This window comes from Rutidosis leptorrhynchoides, chromosome 5 (genome assembly GCF_046630445.1).
Source record: "Rutidosis leptorrhynchoides isolate AG116_Rl617_1_P2 chromosome 5, CSIRO_AGI_Rlap_v1, whole genome shotgun sequence".
Classification (NCBI taxonomy): domain Eukaryota; kingdom Viridiplantae; phylum Streptophyta; class Magnoliopsida; order Asterales; family Asteraceae; genus Rutidosis; species Rutidosis leptorrhynchoides.
Window position 1 is genome coordinate 179,809,003 of NC_092337.1, and position 25,795 is coordinate 179,834,797.

General features: G+C 33.2%; 1 long non-coding RNA gene across 2 annotated transcripts; it reads right to left on the minus strand.

Annotated features, from left to right (window-relative positions):
• Positions 1–1,160: 1,160 nt before the first annotated feature.
• Positions 1,161–4,468, minus strand: LOC139849476 (uncharacterized). Of its 2 annotated transcripts, XR_011759957.1 has the most exons (6): positions 4,335–4,468; positions 3,667–3,951; positions 3,463–3,507; positions 3,240–3,298; positions 2,894–2,932; positions 1,161–2,804 (listed from the first exon to the last, which is right to left on the minus strand). It is a non-coding gene; the product is annotated as an uncharacterized lncRNA (long non-coding RNA). The 2 variants fall into 2 exon arrangements; XR_011759956.1 differs by having other exon boundaries at positions 1,161–2,932.
• Between the last annotated feature and the right edge of the window lie 21,327 nt (positions 4,469–25,795).

Sequence of the window (25,795 nt, forward strand, 5' to 3'; positions counted from 1 at the left end):
TGGGGTCCTAATTATCATATGATCTCACGGGACACTTTAATTGTGAATCATAACATGACACTTTATAAGACATTTAACGGTTTAATGTCGCATTATGTGTTCATTTAATATGACACTTTATAAAATAATCATATAAAATAAACTATCATAGGCCATTTATCTGTCATAGTCGTATTATATCATAAGATAATAGGACATGTGATATTTATATCGTATCATTGTAAATTTTTCAGGACGCTTTGATTGTTTAATGCGACGGATGAGTTGTTGGGGTCCTAATTATCATATCATTTCATAGGACACTTTAATTGTGAATCATAAAATGGAACTTTATAAGACATTTTACGGTTTAGTGTCATGTTATGTGTTTATTAAATAGGACACTTTATAAAAAAAGTCATAAGAAATAAACTATCATAGGACATTTAATTGTCATAGTCGTATTAGATCATAAGCTAATAGGACATATGATATTTATGTTGTATCATTGTCAATTTTTAAGACACTTTGATTCTTTAATGTGACAGATGAGTTTTGAAGGTCCTAAGTATCATATGATTTCATAAGACACTTTAATTGTGAATCATAAAAGGAAACTTTATAAGACATTTAACCGTTTGATGTCGCATTATGTATTATAACATGGTTGAATGATCGATGTGGATGACAAGTATGTTTGACAATCCCCTGCTCCAAAAGTGGTCAAAACATCCCATGGTTCAACACCAGACGGCCAACCAGTCAAACCAGTAATAAAATTTTGACTATTGACTTCATCAGTGGTATACAAGTTAATGTCCAACGCAAATTCAAAAAACGAAAGTTCATATTTTGACCAAGTAGTGAGGACTAATAGCTGTTGAAGTCACACTATCAACGTACTTGTTGAACCGATAAGTACTAAAGAATTCATTAACGAGTTCTTTATAAACCGGTCTAGTGATGCTGAATATAACTTCTTCCATGTAAGGACTCAACCATTCATCAAACTGAGTAGTTAGATATTTCACTAACAAAATAGAGAATAATGAACTAATTGTTTCCAGTAGTTAGATATTTCACTAACAAAAAAGAGAATAAATGTATTTGCCAATTCATTTTAAACACCATCAATGGATTCATTTATGAAAACCTAACATTATTATTCAAAAAGACAGTCATGACATACATAATTACATATGTAAGCAACCAAAAAAAAAAAAATTTGAAACCTTCACACTGAAGAGTAAATGGAATATCTTTATACATGAGCTCTTTTTCTATACATCAATATTAGTACTAACACCTTCTACATACAACAATACAAACAATATAAGGGACAACTGAATTCTGTTGTACATGGGTAAAATTAACAATAAAGTCAATTTTTTAAAAAATTGTTGGCTTTCTCCAACAATGCAGTTAAAAGTATTGCACAACAGGGGTGCATATTCATATTATCTGCTCAGAAAATGAGCAGGAAAATCTAATACAGCTAACATAGTCATGACCAGTGTTGTAAAAGTCGGCCGACTTGGCCGACGCGTCGGCTGATGCGTCGTTTTTTTGGTTCTCAGTCCCGTTTTTTCTGAAAACGACTCAAAAGACGGTCAAAGCTAAAAGTTCGGTCAAAGACGGTCAAAGTTGGTCAAAAAGGTCAAAATCATTCACATTTTCGTCAAGGTGTGATATGTTTTAAAATTAGGGTTTGTTTTCATTTTTTGGGCCGCTCTTTTCTCTGTGTCCTTACTGATTATGTACTCGGTAACATTAATTAAGTTTGAAGTTTGATTATATTTATATTCAAGTTCTTATTTAAGAAATTTATGGTACAGAATCAACTATTTTATACATATATAAATATATATTTAAGAAATCATCAATAAAGTCAACGTTGGTCAACGACCGATGCGTCCCCGATGCGTCCCCGACTCGGTCGACGCGTCCCTTTTAGGTCTCGACCGATGCGTCCCCGACTCACGACTTTTACAACCTTGGTCATGACATATATAATTACGTATGTAAACAATCAGAGAAGCAAATGCGTACCTTTACAATGAAGAGTAACTGGAATCTCAAACGATGACACAACCACATATTCAACAATGTTGGGCAAACAATCAACACTCATACTACGAGCACATTCTGCATATAGCAACACAAATAATATCAGTGATAATAGAATACGAATGAAACTACAATAAAAAATTATACATAAACAATTGCTGGTATTAGTATCATACTAATACCAGTAGACAACTCCTAAACCAAAGTTAATTCCATTTGAGAAAACACATAAGACGAACCTTCCAGGGCAGCAATATTCATCCACTGGTTGAGCAACAATATTACGGAGTAAAAAATTGGCAAAGAGAAGAATTGGCAAACAATGCGCATCTTCTATCTGCTCGTTTTGCAGAAACAGATCCCAACTCAAATAAAAAAATATCAACACAATAACTCACTAATAACCCACAGTCGATAAACAACTATCAACGCGCAACAATAAACAAACTAACAATAAAAACCAAAAAACACAGGGGCAAAAACAGAATCAAACCTTTGATTAGTAAGTAACTCGTGTTACAAATCAAAATGTAAAAAGATGTAACAATATAGTTACATCTTCAATATTTACTTTCTCTTCTACATATATACATAGAAGTGGCATGGCATTAATTTATAACAATTAAAAAAGTGACTTCATGAGGCATTAAAAGCACTTGTCACTATTAACAAAGTTCTCATGGAGATGGCTCGCAAAAAGCATTTTTAGACAACCTTCTGCTTGTTCAACCTCCAAAAGTATGCAAAATGTTCATGAACTGTACATATCAAAAAGCATGTTGTTTGCATCAATATATCTATTTACACAATATAACATTTAGAAATGGTAAACCTACAACTACTTAACCTGTTTAGAGACCATGGAACCAAGTTGTGAATCGTTTGCCTGGAATTAGTGAAACAAACAAAACAATTTAATAAACGCAACTTACTGTCTCGTGTCAATAATCTCGGCCGTTTGGGTATGTTGTCAAAGATATTAAAATAAATTTCACATTCTTAATGGCCTCACAAATAAGCTATACCAAAATGAACAGACATGTTTCGAGTTTTAATCAAAACGTAAAACTTCTCTTAAACAGTTACATACTACAATGTACTACCATAACCAAATTAACAATGGATAACAAAGAACTGATATAAAAAAGAAAAAGAAAAAAAAGGAAGGCCAAAATATTGGTAAAGAAATTTACCAAATTTACAAACCGAGCACACAAAGAGGATGTTCCAAAGTTTCTTGAATCAACAAACACTATTAACAACACACTAATATCCATAAACCCAAATATGATCAAAAAACAATGTAAGAAATTAAACAATCGCATCATCGCCAGAATGATAAATATATTTAATCCATCATTGTTATTATCTGCCAAAAAAACAACAAAATTGGCTGAAAAAAAAAGGATTACTTACAAAATGAAACAAACACCATCTGATCATTTGTTACAAAAGCATTACCTACATACAAATAAAAACAGTATCTGATGGGTAAAAAAAAATCGACGGAAAATTACAATAACAAAAATATTCTGAAGTTAAAAGATACACATAACAAAAAGCAAAAGAATTTAATGTGACAAACAACTCAGAATCTATTTCTCTAGCTTCAATTTATACCTGCATTTTTTTTGCTAGAAATGGTCCTGGTTAAAACAACCATGGCGGTGGATTATCATACACGAAGGCGGCAATATTGCTTCATATTCGTCGATTTCGTTCGTACGACTGACACCTAATTCACACGACCGACCAGCTAGCTCGCACGAGTGAGGTGTCAATCGTACGAACCAACAGTCACATCCCGTTTTCATACACAACATGTCATTCCTACGGACGAGCCTCACTCGCACGCATGACCAAGGTCTCATTCGCACGCATGACCAAGGTCTCATTCGTGTTAAACTGACACAAGTGCAACAACAGTTGTTACGGGTTTAACAACCAAAACAAACTATTTCTGCTCTCTAAGTCGATAAGTTCACAAAGGTCACATAATCAGTATATTACATGTATCAAGCATCAACAAACAAAAGCAACACTTTCATATAAGATTCAACATAAAACCCATAAGAACTCAACTTTGATCAAAAACCCTAAAATTACAATATCAGTATGCTTAACATAAACAAATCATGCTAGAACATATATACAACATATAATAACTATCACAATCGTCAATTTGATCAAAACAGCAACAATTAGCCAAAAATGATCATTACTCCTATTTGTACAAAACTTATAAAAAAAAACCCTTAAATTAATTAATAGAAATCAAACACAATTACCTTGTAACAGTCGGGGTATACGAAGAACATATTAGCACCCCTCCTCTTTTTAAATTTAGAGCAAGGAATTTAAGAAAGTAGATTTGGGAAAATTGTGAGCAAGGGCGTTCGATATGCGCATGTGTGTGTTGTAGGTACCAAGTTTGCAAAATGAAACAGCTGAAGATAAAAGGCATAGGGACCTGCGCATATATCACTACAACCCGTCTCACAATTTTATTTTAATACTCTATATTTATTATACTTATAAATAAAAATAAAATTGTGTTGAAAAGATTTTAACTTTTGAGGATGCAAATATTGGGGAATAAGCGGGTTCAGTTAAAATTTAGAGAATTTTTTGTGGATTTTGAATTTCGCGCCATTTGTATCACATTCCCGGGTAAATCAGACTATTAATTTGGTTTCATATGTTAAAATTAATTATAATAAATAAATATATTCACTCATCAATCAATATGCTATTATTAATGTATATATATCCATGGGTGTTGGTGTCATGGTAAGACCCTGACCTTCCAATGTGGATGTCAAGAGTTCGATCCTTGCTATGCTGAATTATGCTTATTTAAACTTCCGTAATCATGATGTTTGTCGTGTTGATTTTAATTTGTCACCATGGGTTAATTGTCCTTTGTCCTGGATTATTTCATATGTCCGTCTGGTTTTTGTCCATAACAGTCCATCAGTCATAAATATAAAGTGCGAGTGTCCTCGTCAAATTATCCTTATATCTGAAGTCAAATACTCCAACTAATTGGGGATTTAAACTGTAACAAGGTCTTAATACTTTGTTTAATAATTACACCAGGATATCGACTGCGTGTAACCCAAGGTTTTAATACTTTGTTAACAATTATGCCAAATGTCCTTGTACATAATTCACCCCTGTTTTAATAAGTCCATTGACTATTAATCCATTCCCGTGTTCGGTTAAATGAACGATTATTAGTACTCATAAATATCCCGCTCATCGTGTCCGATCAAGTGTATATGGTTATTTATAGGTACGTCCAATTGTAAATCTTTATATTAAATTAACAAACTATCATTTAATTAAACAAATATAAAGCCCATTAATAGCCCATAGTTTAATTTCCACCAGTGTCGTTCTTTTGTCCAAACCCCAATTATGGTACAAAGCCCAATTACCCCGTCTTAATATTTTAGCCCAACATCACGATTACTTCGGCTTAAATAAGCATAATAATAACTTAGCTACGAGACATTAATTTAAAAAGGTTGAACATAACTTACAATGATTAAAAATAGCGTAGTGTTACACGGACAGAATTTTGACTTACACCCTTACAACATTCGCTAACATACCCTTATTATTAGAATTTAAAATTAAAATTAAAATTAAAATTAATATATATATATATATATATATATATATATATATACGTGAGAGAGATAGAGAAAAAGATATAATAAAACTGGCCAAAACACGCGAAATTTATAGATGTGGCCTGACTTCTGGGGCCATGCGATCGCATGGCTTTTGTTCTTCCAGGCCATGCGATCGCATGGCCAGCTGGGAGAGTTCACATGACTTTGTTTTCTCTCTTACCGACGGTTTTTAATAATAATATAATATATAAATAATTTATAGAATTATTTAAATATTATATTACATTCGTGTGCATAGTTGACTTGTAATTTTTAGTCCGTTGCGTCGAGCGTTGAGAGTTGACTCTGGTCCCGATTCCGGATTTTCGAACGTCCTTGCGTACAATTTAATATCTTGTATTTTGCGTCTTGTACTCTTGTAATTTTGAGACGTTTCTCATCAATAATTTGAACCTCTTTGATTGTACTTTGTACTTTTGAGCTTTTTGGTCGTTTGCATCTTCAATTCGTCGAATCTGTCTTTTGTCTTCACCTTTTATTATTTAAACGAATATCACTTGTGAATAGAACAATTGCAACTAAAAGCTTGTCTTTCTTGAGGGATAATGCTATGAAATATATGTTCGTTTTTAGCATTATCAAATATTCCCACATTTGAGCGTTGCTTGTCCTCAAGCAATATAGTCTTGAAATAAATATATACTAGAATCACTTCTTTATTCTTCACACTTTGTACATCAGTGATTTCTATACGGCGGTATGAACAATGGTAGTAACGATGTGGTTTACAGTCCCACATGACTATAAAAAATTAGATCCTTTAGGAAATTGGATCTTTATGAAAATATTTGATCTTTTGAAAATCTAGCTTTTACCCTAGATAAGTTTTCCGGAATAACCCTTCATCGGTGTTTGCAAATTGTTTTGTGGGTTTAGTTGGTTTCAGATTTGAAAATTTTAGCTCAAAACTTGCGATTTTGTGTCACCCACTTGCTAATCTTGTATTGGAAAAGCAACACGTCTAGTATACTTGCTCCGTATATTACCTTACGGTAAACTACCGTCCGGTTGTAAAGGAAAGCGTTGAACAAGCAACTGTTAGGGCAATGTCCCCTGACATGCTTTTAATTATGGCCTATAACGTGTCGGATGCAATTACTATCCTTTGTAGGAGCAATAGTAAAGATCACTCTATAATTTTTCGGTCTGGCACAAGGTCCTGTCTTCGACCATGCTATGCAACCACCGTTCTTACGGTTGACACCCGATTTGGTTCAGGTGACCTAATGAATTCCAGGTGAATTCCTAGGATTTTACGTTCAATGGTAATGGACGCATTAAAAATGAGTTTTTCAGAAAACAAATCGGTTTGTAATTTTGATCAAAATATTTTCTCGTTCAAGCTCGAGTTTAGATATCATCGAATTCCATGAGTTTGAATTCTCAATCTTTAAAAGTCAATCTCAAGAATTGAGTAATATCAGTCTTAAAAGCTGATTTTTGATCTTTTAAGGAGATTATCCTTTCTGGGGATCTAATTCATTAGTCTTATCAAGCTAATTTGCACGGCGCCCTCCCCATTTTACGAGATAAATCTTCTCATGGTTAGGATACGTCTGACCACTTGGCGACCCTGTTTGATGCTGAGGTCCGTGGATTTCCAGCTGATTTTCGAGAAAACTTTTCAAGGTTTTTCGTAGACTCTACAACTGGTCTGGACGACAACTTCATGACCTAAATCAAGAAGCGCGTTTCTTTTTCGGAAGACTTTACTTCCTTTTAATGATGGAATTGATTCATCGTGTAGATCCATCTTTCTTTCAAACATATTACAGTTTTCCGGGTAAAACAGTTATTTTTGTCCAAAATAAAAGTATCTTCAATTATTTGTACAAAAATATGTGATATATGTTTTAAATAACTTGGTAAATTTTTCCCACACTTGGCTTTTATTTTCCTTTCTTCGCCTTTTTATTGTCCTCTATTCCATTTTAAATGAATTCTAACATTTTGGTTTTTTTCTCAATTTATGTCCTTTCCGAGGTAACAATAATTTCGGTATTAACACCTAGTTTTATCGTTCATAAATATGTATAAACATGATTTTGAATTCATCTATTTGAAAATTTTTGAAAATTTTTACTAGAATTGGGTAGTCAGTATATAAGACTAGGGCTGTTCTTTATTATCAGAGAGCACTAGATTCTAATACAACTACTGCGTTACTAGTATTTTTAATGGTAACCAAGTGTATAAGTCAAAAAAATTAAATTTTTTTTTAAAATCCGAAAGAATTTAACCCCTTCCTACACTTAAGATCTTGCAATGCCCTCATTTGCAAGAAATCAGTAACAATTTAAATTATTGAGGGTGATTAGCGTAGAAAAATGATTAAATTTTATCAAAGTTTCCAAACATATTGGCGTTTGTTTGTTGAATGATAAATGGTGCACATCATTTATTCATTCCGTCTTGTTGTTACATCACATTTGTTTTTCGTTTTGTCGTCAAAATCAGTAGCTTTTGCTGAACTTAATGCCAGTATTTGAAAATGCGCTGTTTTACCCTGTTGTGTACATGAAATAAAATACATACAATACAAATATAAACATTCATGGTAATTTGAAATGTGACTTAAAATCCCACTCTCAAATTAAATATGAAATATTAGTACAACAAATAAAAATATTAAACATTACAATAAAAGTATCAAAATATAATTGTTTAAACATAAATGAATAGAAATAATAAAAAGATAAAAATCATAGAAATCACCAACAGGAACTATATCAATCTGGATAGGGGTTCCAGTTCATGTCGTCGTCCGGTTCCATGGTTGGTGATAGGTGTACTGGTAGGCCTGGTTAGGGTCGTAGAGAGTATATGGTGGTCTCATCTCGGGCTGGTGTGGAGGATAGTAAGCGGGTCGGGTCGGAACGTAGTGATCCTGAGGTGACAGCTGGCTCATGATCTGACGCTGATGATAGTCCCATCTATCATGCTGTCGTTGCCTGGAATGCTCGTAATCATTTCGGGCTTGCCACTGCTCCATCCGACTAAATCTCTCCCCGTTTGTCATATCTACCTCATCTACACGCTGGTAGACGTCAGTCATAACCTCCCTAATGACATCCCTAATGTCATCCGCTTCCTCCATTTCCTCATCTGAACCTCTCTCTACCTGAGGATGATTACCAACATATGGTATTGCCTGATTGCGTCTACTTTTCAATACCTTAGCACCCTGATAGACCCTCAATCCTAAAGGCTCAACATGTTACCTACATTCTAAAAGTGGACCCCCTTGATCCCTATCTACACCCAAATACTCTCCAATGAGAGTAACAAAAATACCTCCTCCTATTATTCCCCTTTCTGTATTCCTTCCACCATCTTAGCCAAATAAAAACCAACACAGTAAGGGATATTAACAAAGCCTCTTGGTTCTCAAATACACTTTAGGTAAAATAAATCATGTAAGGTCATTTTCTCATTATTGTGACCTCTCTGTGTAATCGAGTTAGCCAAAAATCTATGAATTATACGAAGCTCGGCTTTGTTAATATGTAAGTAGGAGTGTTTTTCTCCCAGCGTAAAAACATTATAATCTGACATACGCCTCCAGACAGCGTTCGCGTCAAAATTCCTATCTACCCTTTCACCACGATAAATCAAATTCATACAATCGGGTAATAGTAATTCACCAAGAGTATATATCTGCAAAGCCCTGGCCATGTCCAGCATGGACATCCTGTACATCCTTGATAATGCTAAAAACGAACATATATTTCATAGCATTATTCCTCAAGAAAGACAAGCTTTTAGTTGCAATTGTTCTATTTACAAGTGATATTCGTTTAAATAATAAAAGGTGAAGACAAAAGACAGATTCGACGAATTGAAGACGCAAACGACCAAAAAGCTCAAAAGTACAAAAGACAATAAAAAAGGTTCCAATTATTGACAAGAAACGTCTCGAAATTACAAGAGTACAAGATTCAAAACGCAAAGTACAAGATATTAAATTGTACGCAAGGACGTTCAAAAATCCGGAACCGGGACATGAGTCAACTCTCAACGCTCGACGCAACGGACTAAAAATTACAAGTTAACTATGTATATAAATATAATATAATATATAATTAATTATATTAATTATATATATATTATATTTATAAATAAATCGTCGGCAAGAAAGACTCCAAAAGCTGGTGAGCTGTATTTACAAACTCCGCGACTCGCGGAGTTTGAAGGAAAAATGGGCCGCGAGTCGCGGAGCCCCAATTTCTGCAACTCCCTATAAAAGCAACCGAATTCTGATCGCAAAAACCATCTTTTTTTCCTTCTTCTCTCAATATATACGTAATATATATTTATAATTTATATTTTAATTTTAATTTTAATTTTAATCCTAATAATAAGGGTATGTTAGCGAATATTGTAAGGGTGTAAGTTGAAATTCTGTCCGTGTAACGCTACGCTATTTTTAATCATTGTAAGTTATGTTCAACCTTTTTAATTTAATGTCTCGTAGCTAAGTTATTATTATGCTTATTTAATCCGAAGTAATCATGATGTTGGGCTAATTACTAAAATTGGGTAATTGGGCTTTGTACCATAATTTGGGTTTGGATAAAAGAACGACACTTGTGGAAATTAGACTATGAGTTATTAATGGGTTTTATATTAACTAAACAATACCTTGTTAATTTAATATACAAACTTATAATTCGACGTATTTATATATAACCACATACGCTTGACTGGGTACGGTGGGCGGGATATCTATAAATACCAATAATTATTCATTTTACCGGACACGGAACTGGATTAATAGTTAATAGACTTGTTGAAACAGGGGTGAATTACATTCAAGGGTAATTGGTGTAATTGTTAACAAAGTAGTAAAACCTTAGTTTACACGCAGTCGATAACCTGGTGTATTCATTAAACAAAGTATTAAAACCTTGTTACAATTCGAATCCCCAATTAGTTGGAATATTTGACTTCGGGAATAAGAATAATTTGACGAAGGCTTTCGCTCTTTATATTTATGACTGATGGACTATTATGGACAAAATCCATTTGGACATATTAAATAATCCAGGACAAAGGACAATTAACCCATGGGCATAAAACTAAAATCAACACGTCAAACATCATGATTACGGAAGTTTAAATAAGCATAATTCTTTTACTTCATATTTAATTTCCTTTATTTTATATTTAATTGCACTTCTAATTATCGCATTTTTATTGTTATTTTATTTAATTGCACTTTTAATTATCGTACTTTTTAATTATCGCAAGTTTATTTTATCGCACTTTTATTATTCGCAATTTCATTATCGTTATTTACTTTACGCGTTAATTTAAGTCTTGTATTTATATTTATTATTTTACATTTGGTTTTAACTGCGACTAAAGTTTTAAAATCGACAAACCGGTCATTAAACGGTAAAAACCCCCCTTTATAATAATAATATTACTTATATATATATTTGTATTTTTATAAAAGTTAACTAATATAGCATTAAGCTTTGTTTAAAGATTTCCCTGTGGAACGAACCGGACTTACTAAAAACTAAACTACTGTACGATTAGGTACACTGCCTATAAGTGTTGTAGCAAGGTTTAAGTATATCCATTCTATAAATAAATAAATATCTTGTGTAAAATTGTATCGTATTTAATAGTATTTCCTTGTAAAATTTAATAGTATTTTATATACACCTCGCGAAACATCAAGTTATTTTTGGCGCCGCTGCCGGGGATAACTCTTAAACGCCGGAAGCGCAACGCTAATATAAAAAAATAAAAAAAAAAATCGAAAAAATAAAATTTTTTAATATATATAAATCTCTTTTTAAAGATATTTTTAAATTTATAAAGAAGTTCTATTTTTATTTAAGTTTTTAATTATAAGTTTTTATTATACATTATAAAACAGAAAAATATAAAAACAGAAAAAAATAAATAAAAATAAAAACGCGTCGATTTTTAAATAAGCTGTCAATTGAATTTCTGAACCCCGCGACTCGCGGAGGTTTGTTGCTTGGAATACCGCGACTCGCGGAGCTTTTCTGACAGGCGACAGAACCCTAAATTAGCATTAATTACGGGTGATTATTAATTATTATTATTATTAACCCTAGTTTTTATTATTATTATAATTAGTTTTATTTTTAGTTTTACTTTTTATTTATTTTATATTTTAGTTAAATTAGTTTAATTAAATTGTAAAATTAATAGTTTTAATAAATAAATAATATAAAAATAATATTTTTATAAAAATTGTACTTTTTACAACTTTTTATATATTTTTATATTTTGTCCCTTTTTAATTGTTTTAGCGTAATATTTGTATTTTTAGCTCATATTTAGTTTTAAACTTAGTTTTTGCAATAGTTATTTTTACTTCTAGATTTTTAGGCTTTGCCGTAGAATCCCTTAAGTGCTTTTTCTTTAGACTAAGATTTAGGTGCTTTAGAATTTTGCGACGCCTTTTTAAGTTTTAGCTTCTTTTTAAGTTATTTCCATTTGGGATTTAGTTTTTCCTGTAAGGTTTAATATTTTTAGACACCTTTTACCTATGTATCAATTATCATTCTAATTAGTAATCTCAATTTGCGATTATAATTTTAAGTTAGTTGTAGTAATAAGGTTAGGTTAGTCAAGTATTTTTAAGTTTTATAAGTTTCTTTTATTTTTCCGTCACCTTTTATTTTTCAACCATTTTTCTTTTTCGACCTTTTTCGACGAACTCTTTTTCTTTCTTATTTCTCGCTATTCTAGTTTTAGGACATAGATTTTTATTCTACTTCTTATCTAAATTTCTTAAAATTACGAAAATTTATTTTAAGTGGTTAAATTGATAGACATCAAAATTTTCTGGTTCGTAGTAATAGTTGGATTTGTACGTGGACCGGGTTATTGGAGCCAAACAGTCCTCAATTATATTGAGACCAAACGAATCCTGCCCCTCTGCTGCATCTTTTGGCTATTCGAAACGTGGGCAAAATCAGAAAAGTCTATTGATTGGATAACTTATTATAATTTTTCTTTCCTTTTAAAAACTAATAGGATATTCAGTGAATGCACCGAGCAAGACGTTCACCACCTTTTGTACGTTCACCACCTGTAACTAGATCAAGACATTTAGCAAATATTACTGCCGTTGATTTTTCTTTAGAATCGTCATCCAGTCGACCAAGTACTCCAGTTCAAATTTCCGATAATCCATTTTTTGAACCCGACCTCACAATTGAGAATCCGGAGAATATTCAGGAACGATTCATAGATCCTGAACCACTAAACTTTCCTCCGGAACCACCAATCATTCAAACAGAGATTGTTGAGGAACGAACCATAAAATCAGAATCCTCTAGTGATTCCGATTCAACAAATTCAATTATGGAGAATTTGGAACCTTTAAGTATGGAAGATCGAATGAGAGCTAAACGCACTGGCCAAGGTCACGCAATTACTCATCCAGACATTAATGCGCCAGATTATGAAATCAAAGGACAAATTCTACACATGGTGACTAATCAATGCCAATTTAGTGGTGCACCGAAGGAAGATCCAAATGAACATCTACGTACCTTTAATAGGATCTGCACACTATTTAAAATCCGAGAAGTGGAGGATGAACAGATATATCTCATGTTATTTCCCTGGACTTTAAAGGGAGAAGCCAAAGATTGGTTGGAATCGTTACCTGAAGGGGCGATCGATACATGGGACGTTTTAGTTGAAAAATTTCTTAAACAATTCTTTTCGGCATCTAAAGCCGTAAGACTTCAAGCAGAAATTGTTACGTTCACACAAAAGACGAATGAAACTCTATATGAGGCGTGGACTAGATATGGAAAGTTATTAAGAGGATGTCCGCAACATGGTTTAGACACCTGTCAAATAGTACAAATATTCTACCAAGGATGCGACATCACTACAAGAAAAGACATAGATATAGCAGCTGGTGGTTCTATTATGAAGAAAACCGAAACTGATGCTTACAAAATTATTGATAACACTGCTTCCCACTCACATGAGTGGCACCAAGAAAAAGATATCGTTAGATCATCTAAAGCAGCTAGAGCTGATTCTAGTCATGACTTAGATTCCATTTCTGCAAAGATAGATGCTGTGGAGAGACGAATGGAAAAGATGACTAAAGATATTCACTCAATACGAATTAGTTGTGAGCAGTGTGGAGGACCACATTTGACAAAAGATTGTCTCAGTATTGAATTAACAATGGAACAAAGAGAGAATATTTCATACATAAACCAAAGGCCTGGAAATAATTATCAGAATAATTATCAACCGCCAAGACCGATTTACAATCAAAACTAGAATTATAACAGAAATATTCCATACAACAACCAACAAGGTCCTAGCAATCAACAAGTATCCAATAATACTTACAATCAGCAAAGACCTAATTTTCAAAACAAACCACCACAACAAACCGATGATAAAAAGCCGAATTTAGAAGATATGATGACGAAGCTAGTTGAAACTCAAACGCAGTTTTTCACATCTCAGAAACAAACTAATGAACAAAATGCTCAAGCATTTAGAAATCAACAAGCTTCTATTCAAAATTTGGAACAAGAAGTAAGTAACCTAGCAAGGTTAATAGGTGAAAGAAAACCGGGAAGTCTACCTAGTGATACAAATGCTAACCCCCAGAATGAAACAGCTAAAGCCATTACCACAAGAAGTGGTACAACACTTAAACCACCGGAAATACCTGTAACTTCTAATAAAACTATTCCTACTCCACAAGAACCACAACCTGATCAAGATAAGGAAAAAGAACCGGTAGTTGAAAAGGTTAATGAAGATAACACAGCTAAGGCTAAACCTTATGTCAAACCATACCAACCACCACTTCCTTACCCGAGTAAAATGAAGAAAGAGAAACTTGAAGCCGAGCAATCCAAATTCTTGGATATGTTTAAACAGATAAATGTAAATCTTCCTTTCATTGACGTGATTTCAGGAATGCCTAGATATGCTAAATTCTTGAAAGATCTAATCTCAAATAGAAAAAAAATGGAAGAACTCTCGGCTGTTACCATGAATGCTAATTGTTCAGCAGTGCTGTTGAATAAGATACCAGAAAAACTATCTGATCCAGGAAGTTTCACAATTCCATGTTTTCTGGGTAGTCTTAGTTCAATAGAAGCATTGGCAGACTTAGGTGCTAGTATAAATCTAATGCCGTATTCACTATACGCTAAACTAGACCTTGGAGAATTGAAACCAACCAGAATAAGCATACAACTAGCCGATAGATCAATAAAATATCCTAGAGGGATAATGGAGAACATGCTAGTTAAAGTTGGTACTTTAGTATTTCCAGTAGATTTTGTTGTTCTGGACATGGAAGAAGATTCTCAAGTTCCTCTCATATTAGGAAGACCATTCTTAAACACGGCTAAAGCAATGATAGATGTGTTCGGTAAGAAATTGACCCTAAGTATAGAGGATGAGAGTGTTACCTTTTCAGTTGATAGAGCAATGCAACAACCACAATCTGCAGATGATACATGTTATTATATTCAAACTATAGATGCACATGCAGAATTATTAGAAGAATTTCCAGAATTACAAGGAACAGGAGAATGTTCTTTAGGAGAAGGTAATGAACCAATTGATGAAGCTGAAATGTTAGCTACACTTATAGCTAATGGATATGAACCAACAACAGAAGAAATTCAAATGCTAAAAGAAGAAGACAGATATCGATACAAATCATCGATAGAAGAACCTCCGAAATTAGAGTTAAAGCCACTTCCAAACCATTTAGAATACGCTTATTTACATGGTGAATCTGAATTACCTGTAACAATATCATCTTCTCTTACTGAAAATGAGAAATCACAACTCATTTCTGTGTTGAAAGCTCATAAACCAGCCATTGCATGGAAGATTCATGATATTAAAGGAATAAGTCCTTCGTATTGCACACATAAAATCCTTATGGAAGAAGGTCATAAAACATATGTGCAACGCCAACGAAGACTAAATCCTAATATGCAAGATGTAGTTAAGAAAGAGATTATTAAACTGCTAGATACAGGTTTAATTTATCCAATCTCTGATAGTCCATGGGTAAGCCCAGTTCAATGCGTGCCTAAGAAGGGTGGCATGACTGTCATTACAAATGAAAAAAATGAGCTTATTCCTACTAGGACTGTAACAGGATGGCGTGTATGTATTGATTATAGAAAATTAAATGACACCACCAGAAAAGATCACTTTCCCTTACCTTTCATAGATCAAATGTTGGAAAGATTAGCCGGAAATAGTTACTATTGTTTTCTAGATGGATTTTCCGGATATTTTCAAATTCCAATAGCACCCGAGGACCAAGAGAAAACCACATTCACGTGCCCTTATGGTACGTTTGCTTACAAACGCATGCCATTTGGACTTTGCAACGCCCCTGCAACCTTTCAAAGGTGTATGATGGCGATTTTTCACGACATGATAGAAGAATGCATGGAAGTTTTCATGGATGACTTTTCAGTCTTCGGTGATACATTTGAATCATGTCTAGTTAATCTGGAACGAATGCTTATTAGATGCGAACAATCAAATCTAGTACTTAATTGGGAGAAATGCCATTTCATGGTTAAAGAAGGCATCGTTCTTGGTCATAAAATTTCAAAAGAAGGAATTGAAGTGGATAGAGCTAAAGTAGATGTAATTGCTAAACTTCCACATCCCACCAATGTTAGAGGAGTTAGGAGTTTTCTAGGGCATGCCGGTTTTTACCGACGTTTCATAAAAGATTTTTCTAAAATTGCCACTCCTATGAATAAACTCCTAGAAAAGGATGCTCCATTCATCTTTTCAGATGAGTGTATCAAATCTTTTAATATTCTTAAAGAGAAACTCACTAATGCGTCGATCATGATAACACCAAATTGGAATCTACCATTTGAACTAATGTGCGATGCAAGTGATTTTGCAATGGGAGCCGTTTTAGGACAAAGGATTGAAAAACGATTTCAACCTATATATTATGCTAGTAAGACGTTACAAGGAGCACAAACGAACTATACCACTACTGAAAAAGAACTCCTTGCTATTGTCTTTGTTTTGACAAATTTCGATCATATCTCGTTCTAGCAAAAACGGTGGTCTATACCGACCATTCTGCTCTTAGATACCTATTTTCAAAACAAGATGCTAAACCAAGATTAATCCGTTGGATCTTACTCTTACAAGAGTTTGATATTGAAATCCGAGATAAAAGAGGAGCAGAAAATCTCGCCGCTGATCATCTTTCTCGTCTTGAAAATCCCGAATTAGAAGTTCTAAATGAATCGGCCATACAAGACAACTTTCCTGATGAATATCTATTGAAGATAGATTATAAAGAAATTCCATGGTTTGCAGACTATGCAAACTACTTAGTTTGTGGATTCCTTGAAAAAGGATTATCGTACCAAAGACGAAAGAAATTCTTCAGTGATATAAAACACTATTTTTGGGAAGATCCACATCTGTTTAAAAGTTGTCCCGATGGAATAATACGCCGATGTGTATTTGGAGATGAAGCTAGTAAAATATTAAACCATTGTCACACAGGACCAACAGGAGGGCATTATGGGCCTCAACTAACAGCAAGAAAAGTTTATGATGCTGGATTCTATTGGCCTACAATTTACAAAGACGCACACCTTCTTTGCAAATCCTGTGATGCTTGTCAAAGAGCCAGAAAAATAAGTCAACGTGATGAAATGCCACAAAATGTCATCCAAGTATGTGAAGTATTTGACATTTGGGGTATTGATTTTATGGGTCCATTTCCAAAATCTCATAATAATCTATATATACTCGTAGCCATTGATTATGTATCCAAATGGGCGGAAGCACAAGCTCTCCCAACTAACGATGCACGAGTTGTAGTCAACTTTTTAAAACGTCTTTTTGCAAGGTTTGGAACACCGAAAGCTTTAATAAGTGATCGGGGTACTCATTTCTGTAATAATCAACTTGAGAAAGTTCTTAAAAGATATGGAGTAACTCATAAAATCTCCACCGCATATCATCCACAAACAAGTGGACAAGTTGAAAATACCAACCGAGCTTTAAAACGTATTCTAGAGAAAACCGTAGGATCAAATCCAAAGGAATGGTCCATTAAATTGGAGGATGCACTCTGGGCTTTTAGAACAGCCTACAAAACTCCAATTGGAACCACACCTTTTAGACTTGTTTATGGAAAAGCATGTCATCTTCCAGTAGAAATTGAACACAAAGCATTTTGGGCTTTGAAAACATGTAATCTTGATTTACATGAAGCCGGACGTCTACGATTAAGTCAACTAAACGAATTAGAAGAATTAAGGCATGAAGCATACGAAAATTCGTTAATCTATAAAGAAAGAATGAAGAAATGGCATGATAAAAGAATCAGAAGTTCAAAAGAATTTAAAGAAGGAGACAGAGTTCTTCTTTTCAATTCACGATTCATGCTATTTCCTGGAAAATTGAAATCAAGATGGTCTGGACCATTCATAGTCAAAAGAGTTTTCCCATACGGAACGATAGAATTAATAAATTCAAATGGGATTGAATTTAAAGTTAATGGTCATAGAGTTAAACATTACATACATGGTCCAATGGAAGTCGACAACGAAGTTAATCACAATTTCGACACCACAGTTAACTAAATGTGGGAAGAATCAAGTCTTTAAAGGATAATATATACTTCTGTTAGAGTTAGATTATCGGTTTTCGCGTAGTTCTCGAAAATGAAACCCGAATGGTCTTTCCCTAGCAGACCCTAAAGAACTAGTCTTCTCCCCCCATTCTGAATTTTTATTTTTTTAGGTTTTTACGAAATGAAGACTGCCTGTGAACTAAACCATGGTCTAATGCTACACGCTTTGATCACTAAACGTAATAATGACATACTACCGAGTGAACTAGTATCAGTAATCAGAGAAAGAATGGACGGAGTTAGAAAAGAATCCAGATACGAAGATAATAAGTTACAATTTGGTAAAGGAAAATCAAAATCCGCAGCGAAAAGAAGAGCACGACACCTAGAAAGATGTCACAAATGCGGAAAATGGTCACATGGAGGTAAATGTTCAAATAATCAAACCTATTCAAACACCGAATTTGTTACTTTATGCAGAGACGGACCGTTCATATGTTTAGAAGAAAAGACACTGAATGCTCGAGGTTACGCCTATGTTGCTATGGAAAACCAATTAAACCGACTATCTTATGAATGGGATAGATCATATAACTAAGAAATCTATTTCACAGGTATGTCTGTACAGTTTTTATTTTATTTTTTTATTTTTAACCTTTTGATAATAAACGCTAATTTGTTCGCTATAAAGTATTAAATTGGTATTGAATAAAATTAGGTTTGGCGACCGAAATTATTGATATCATTCAAAAATTTATTACATTACTGCGAAATTTAACGTTTATTCTTAAGGTATAAATATCTTTAATCAATCAACCCAAAATATTTCAAAAATTCGTCATGAGTTAAATTAGGTCTTGGAACCGAAATTACTTTACCGAAAAGAGGGGCGCATATTTTTGATAATATTTGATTGATTAAAGTGGGATAAAAAGCCAAAAAGATTTTTAATTTTATTTTTACCATGTTTTTAAAATTAATATATAAATCTTAAATTAATATTGTAAACTTTGTAAAAACAATATATTTAAAATTGTAAATATTTGAAAAATTAATATAAGTTTGGTGTGAATTTATAATATGAATTTTTAAATTAAGTTTGGTGTGAATTTTTAATTTTTAAAATATGAATTTTTAATTTTATGCATTTCAAATTTTAAGTTTGGTGTGAATTTTTAATATTAATTTTGAATTTTATATTTAAATTGTGTGAATTTAAAAACAAAAATTTACTTTATCTCATTAAGTTAAAAATATGATTTTTAAAATTCGTCGTAAGTTGAAGACTAGGTCTTTGAACCGAAATTGCTTTACCCGAGGGAGGGACGAGAACTTTTATTATCATTATTTTTAATCTTATTGAATTAAAGTATGCCAAAAACATTAAAAAAAAACCCAAAAAAAATCTTGGCTTTTAAAACAATCGCTACAAAAAGACAAATTTTAAAATTTTGTCGAGGGACGGACTAGGACATCGATCCGAAACGACCTCGTCCTAAATAACAAGGGAAACAAAATTTTAAAATTAATTACTTAATTGTTTTAATTAGTATAAGTTATATAAAAAAAAAGAGCAAACTCCGCGACTCGCGGAGTTTGAAGGGTCCAAACACCGCGAGTCGCGGGAGGACCGTAATACAGAAAAAAAATATATACTGATCAAAACTGATCAGACCACAAAACCAAAGAAAAACACTGCGAACAAAAACCCGAAAAACCCGAAAAATACACCCCAAAATCACAATTTTTAACCGTTAATCACCAAATTTTTTACTAAAATCATGTTGAGAAGGATGCTATCAAGGAATTACTCAAGAAAAAGGGTAAATTTCTACACCTAAACACCATTTAATCCGAAATTTGGTGTTCTTGAGCAATTTTTTTCTCAATTTGATTTTGATGCTTTTTAGTATAATTATGCTTAAATTGTTTATGTATTATGCTTGTATAACCTAGATTGATGCTATTTAACATGATTAGAAGCCTTAAACTTCAAATTTTGAGTAATCTAGGGTTTGTGTTCTTGAGCAAATTTGGGGCTTTTTGATATAAACAGGTTATGGCCGATTTTTGTCATGAATTGTTGTTAAATTAAGTAGTGTAATATGTTTAGGTAGTTAAATGATCCAAACTTTGAGCCTAAACATGATTTTGAGAATTAAAGTGGACTTTTTCAAGTCTAAAATTCATGAACTTGATTTTTGAAAGATAATGCCATTTGAAACTTGTTTAATTGCTAGTAATGATTAATTTGACATGTTATTTGAGTTGAATGCTTATGAACTTGGCGAACATTTTCGTATATGCTATTTTGAAAAAGTATAAATTTGATGAAAATATGAAAATGAGCTTAAGTTTGATATAAATTGATCATGTCATTGTAATTATTTTGATTGATGATTTTGCTGACACTAATGCATATTTGGATGCACAAAAATTGTGTTTGATGTGTTTTGTAGACTGAAAGGGGTGAATCTTCATCCCAAGCTCGCAATGCTCCTGCTGAGAATGCGGAACAACAGGAGGTGGATAACTACTACAAGCAGGATATACCTCATCCGGTCATGACATTTTCTGATATGCACTTGGAAGAGTTGCACCCGAACCTGAGATTTGACAGACTTTGGATAGATTATCCAAAATACCAAAGGGGTTTGCATACTCTTCATTCTAAAGTTGTTGAGGTACCTAGGGTCATAGAATGGGGACCCTTAGAAGCTGTAGAATTGGCCGGGCCAATTAGGGAATTACTTGTACAGAGGTATGGTAATTCTACTTTTAATGACTGGGTACGTTTATTCACCATGCGTAGACCTGTATATAAAGTATGGTGTGAAGAATTATTGTGTAGTATAGAGTTGAATGATCGGGTAGCTAGTTTAACCGATCGTTCTTTTATTAGATTTTTGTTAGGCGGTTCGATGCGCCACATGTCTTTACTAGACATGGCTCAGGCTTTACGTATATATACGCCTGAGGAGTTAGCATCTGCCGATTATAGAGGGTTGATACTAAATGGTAGAAAGATAGATGAAAATTTTGATACACACGGTGTGTGGAGTCAAATGACAAGCCATCACCATTTCAAAGGGGGAAATTACTCTTATTTGGATATAGATAGAGCTGAATTAAGAGTAATTCATAGGTTTTTAGCTAATTCGATTACACAAAGGGGTAAGAACAAGGAAAAGGTAAATGAACAGGATTTGTTTTACCATATGTGTATTCGAGACCCACAAAGCGCTGTAAGTATACCGTATTGTGTGGGTTATTATTTATCAGCTATGGTTAGGGGGATGAGACCGCATAGCATAATAGGAGGTGGTATTTTTATTACTTTGATTGCTGAATATCTCGGTGTGGATATAAGTCGGGGGGGATTATTAGTGGAAGAACCTGAACCCCGCGATACTATAGGTTTAAATGTATACCATGGTGCGAAAGTTTTGAAGAGGCGAAATAACGCCGCAGTACAATACCATGGTAGACATCCACAGGTTGAGAGAAACCAACAGCAAGGTAATGTAGGAGGGGGAAATGAGATGCAAGAAATGCAAAGGTTTATAGCTTCACAGGAGTACGAAAATGCTAGACAGAGAGCATTTGAAGATTGGCAAGTTCATCAGAACCAAATCATAGCTCATTGCCAAAATATAGGTAGAAACTATATTCCTACACCGAAACCCATATTCCCTCCCTGGTCTATAGAGATGCAACCACCGTATCCTACGTATAACCCTGCCGAAGCATTCTATAGCACCTGTGGTTATGCATGGAACCCCTATTGGTATCAATATCATCCCTAGTCTACTTAGTTTTATTTATTTTGTAATTTGTAATGTTGATACGTTTAATACTTATGTTAATATTGTAATAGTTTTTATAATTTTCTAACTTTTATTCTTAGATTTTAATAATTTTTGAATGTGGGGTAATATACCAAACTTCAAAAATATGTATATATGTTTGCAGTTTATCTTATGTACACAACAGGGTAAAACAACGCATTTTCAAAGACTGGCATTAAGTTCAGCAAAAGCAACTAATTTTGACGACAAGATGCAAAATATATGTGAAATAACAACAAGACGGAATGAACAAATGATGTGCACCATTTATCATTCAGCAAACAAACGCCAATATATTTGGAAACTTTGGTAAAATTTAATCATTTTCACACAAATCACCCTCAATAATTTAAATTGTTACTGATTTCTTGCAAATGAGGGCATTGCAAGATCTTAAGTGTGGGAAGGGGTTAAATTCTTTCGGATTTTAAAATTTTTACTTTATACACTTGGTTACCATTAAAAATACTAGTAAAGTAGTAGTTGTATTAGAATCTAGTGCTCTCTGATAATAAAGAACATCCCTAGTCTTATATACTGACTACCCAATTCTAGTAAAATTTTACAAAATTTTCAATTAAATGAACTCAAAATCATGTTTATACATATTTATGAACGATAAAACTAGGTTTTAACACCAAAATTATTGTAACCTCGGAAAGGACATAAATTGAGAAACAAACCAAAATGTTAAAATTCATTTAAAATGGAATAGAGGACGATAAAAAGGAAAATAAAAGCCAAGTGTGGGAAAATTCTCCAAGTTATTCAAAACATATGTCACATATATCTGTAACAAATAACTGAAAATACTTTTGCTTTGGACTAAACTAAACTATTTTACCCGATGAAAGAAAAGAAGAGATGGATCTACACGATGAATCAATTCCATCATTAAAAGGAAGTAAAGTCTTCCGAAAAAGAAACGCGCTTCTTGATTTAGGTCATGAAGTTGTCGTGTAGTGACCCGAACTTTTCCATGTTTATATATATTAATTGAGATTGATATTTACATGATTAAATGTTTCCAACATGTTAAGCAATCAAACTTGTTAAGACTTGATTAATTGAAATATGTTTCATATAGACAATTGACCACCCAAGTTGACCGGTTATTCACGAACGTTAAAACTTGTAAAAACTATATGATGACATATATATGGATATATATATAGTTAACATGATACTATGATAATTAAACATATCATTAAGTATATTAACAATGAACTACATATGTAAAAACAAGACTACTAACTTAATGATTTTTAAACGAGACATATATGTAACGATTATCGTTGTAAAGACATTTAATGTATATATATCATATTAAGAGATATTCATACATGATAATATCATGATAATATAATAATTTAAAATCTCATTTGATATTATAAACATTGGTTTAATAACATTTAACAAGATCGTTAACCTAAAGGTTTCAAAACAACACTTACATGTAACGACTAATGATGACTTAACGACCCAGTTAAAATGTATATACATGTAGTGTTTTAATATGTATTTATACACTTTTGAAAGACTTCAATACACTTATCAAAATACTTCTACTTAACAAAAATGCTTACAATTACATCCTCGTTCAGTTTCATCAACAATTCTACTCGTATGCACCCGTATTCGTACTCGTACAATACACAGCTTTTAGATGTATGTACTATTGGTATATACACTCCAATGATCAGCTCTTAGCAGCCCATGTGAGTCACCTAACACATGTGAGAACCATCATTTTGCAACTAGCATGAAATATCTCATAAAATTACAAAAATATGAGTAATCATTCATGACTTATTTACATGAAAACAAAATTACATATCCTTTATATCTAATCCATACACCAACGACCAAAAACACCTACAAACACTTTCATTCTTCAATTTTCTTCATCTAATTGATCTCTCTCAAGTTCTATCTTCAAGTTCTAAGTGTTCTTCAACCAACCGACCAAGGTTAATTATGGTCAATGGTGTTTCCGCCAAGGAAGCAAAATATTGGGAGGATTACCAATTCTCCGATGAATCGGATTCCGACGAGAATTCCGATGATATTATAGAAATTACCCCAACTGAATTTAAAAAGGCAAAAGAAAATAATAAAGGAAAGGGCATAAAAATAGAGAAATCTAATTCCAACCCCGATGAACTTTATATGTATCGTCAACCCCCGAAGTCCTTAAGTTGTAACAATGACCCGGGAACCTCTAAACCACCAGGTTTTTCTAAACCAATGTGGATAACGACGGCTCGTATTAGGGGAACATCATATATCCCTAGAAACTTGGTAAAACGAACCAAAACCGAAGAAGAAGAAATAAGCGAGTCGGAATAAGATAGTTGTATTCGTGTGGTGTAATATAAGTAATATAGTGTGCTTATGCTTTATGATATATGTAAAAATTGCTTGTATTAATAAGTATTTTTTTATGAATCTTACTCTTGTCTATTTTACAGTATAAAAACATAAAATGGATAGACAACCCAATATTTTAAGAGACCTACCCGGAGACATGATTGATGAAATCTTGTCTAGAGTCGGTCAGAATTCTTCGGCACAACTATTTAAGGCGAGATCAGTTTGTAAGACATTCGAAGAACGTTCCAAGAATGCCTTGGTTTATAAAAGGCTTTCGTTCGGAAGATGGGGAATATCACATTGGGAAATCCATAAGTTACGATGTGTTTACTTTGACGCATATATTGCGGGGAACCCAAATGCTATTTTACGCAACGGGTTAAGAAATTATTTTGACTCAGTATATCCGAATATAGGACTTCGTGATTTAGAAAAAGCGGCTAACATGCAACATAAAGAAGCATGTTATGCTTACGGGTTAGTAATGTTCGCTTCTCACCAAAGTGAGAACAAGAACATCGGGCTACAACTATTAAACAAAACGTTCCCACAAGTGACGGAGTCGGTAATTGGGGTAAGAAATGAGGTTTTTAGGTTATTACGGGACTGTTGGACATTACGTAACCCTCGTCCCTTTGACGATGTTACAACACGCTGTCTTATCAACGGCCATAACGGTTATGTTCCACAAGACCAAGGATGGGAAGTAATCCTAGTAAAACCAGAATGCATGACTTGTTTCTGGACGTATGAATTACGTGTCTTTATTGCCTTTGCTGAACGACTTGTGTACTAGCTAGAATTATCTTCACAACCATCTTGTATCAAATTTATTGTGTGCTATATTTCATGCTATATGTAAAATAAGCGGTATTGTAAGTTTGTAAAATATTGTGTAAAAGTTTGAACGCGAAATATTATTATAATCAGTTTTTCATATAGAATTGTAGTAGTTGAATTGTATATTAGCTACTAAGTATGAACTTAACGGGTAGGTACTACCCGAATTTAAACTTATAAAACGCTAATATGAAGAAAAAGCTTTTATAAATGAGTTCATATTATGCTACGAAATACTATTAACTACTCTTAATATTCTGTATGATTAACTTGTTCCATTTGATTATTTTGAAGGAAATGGCACCGACTACTCGACACACCGTGAATATGAATGAAGAGGAATTCCGTACTTTTCTAGC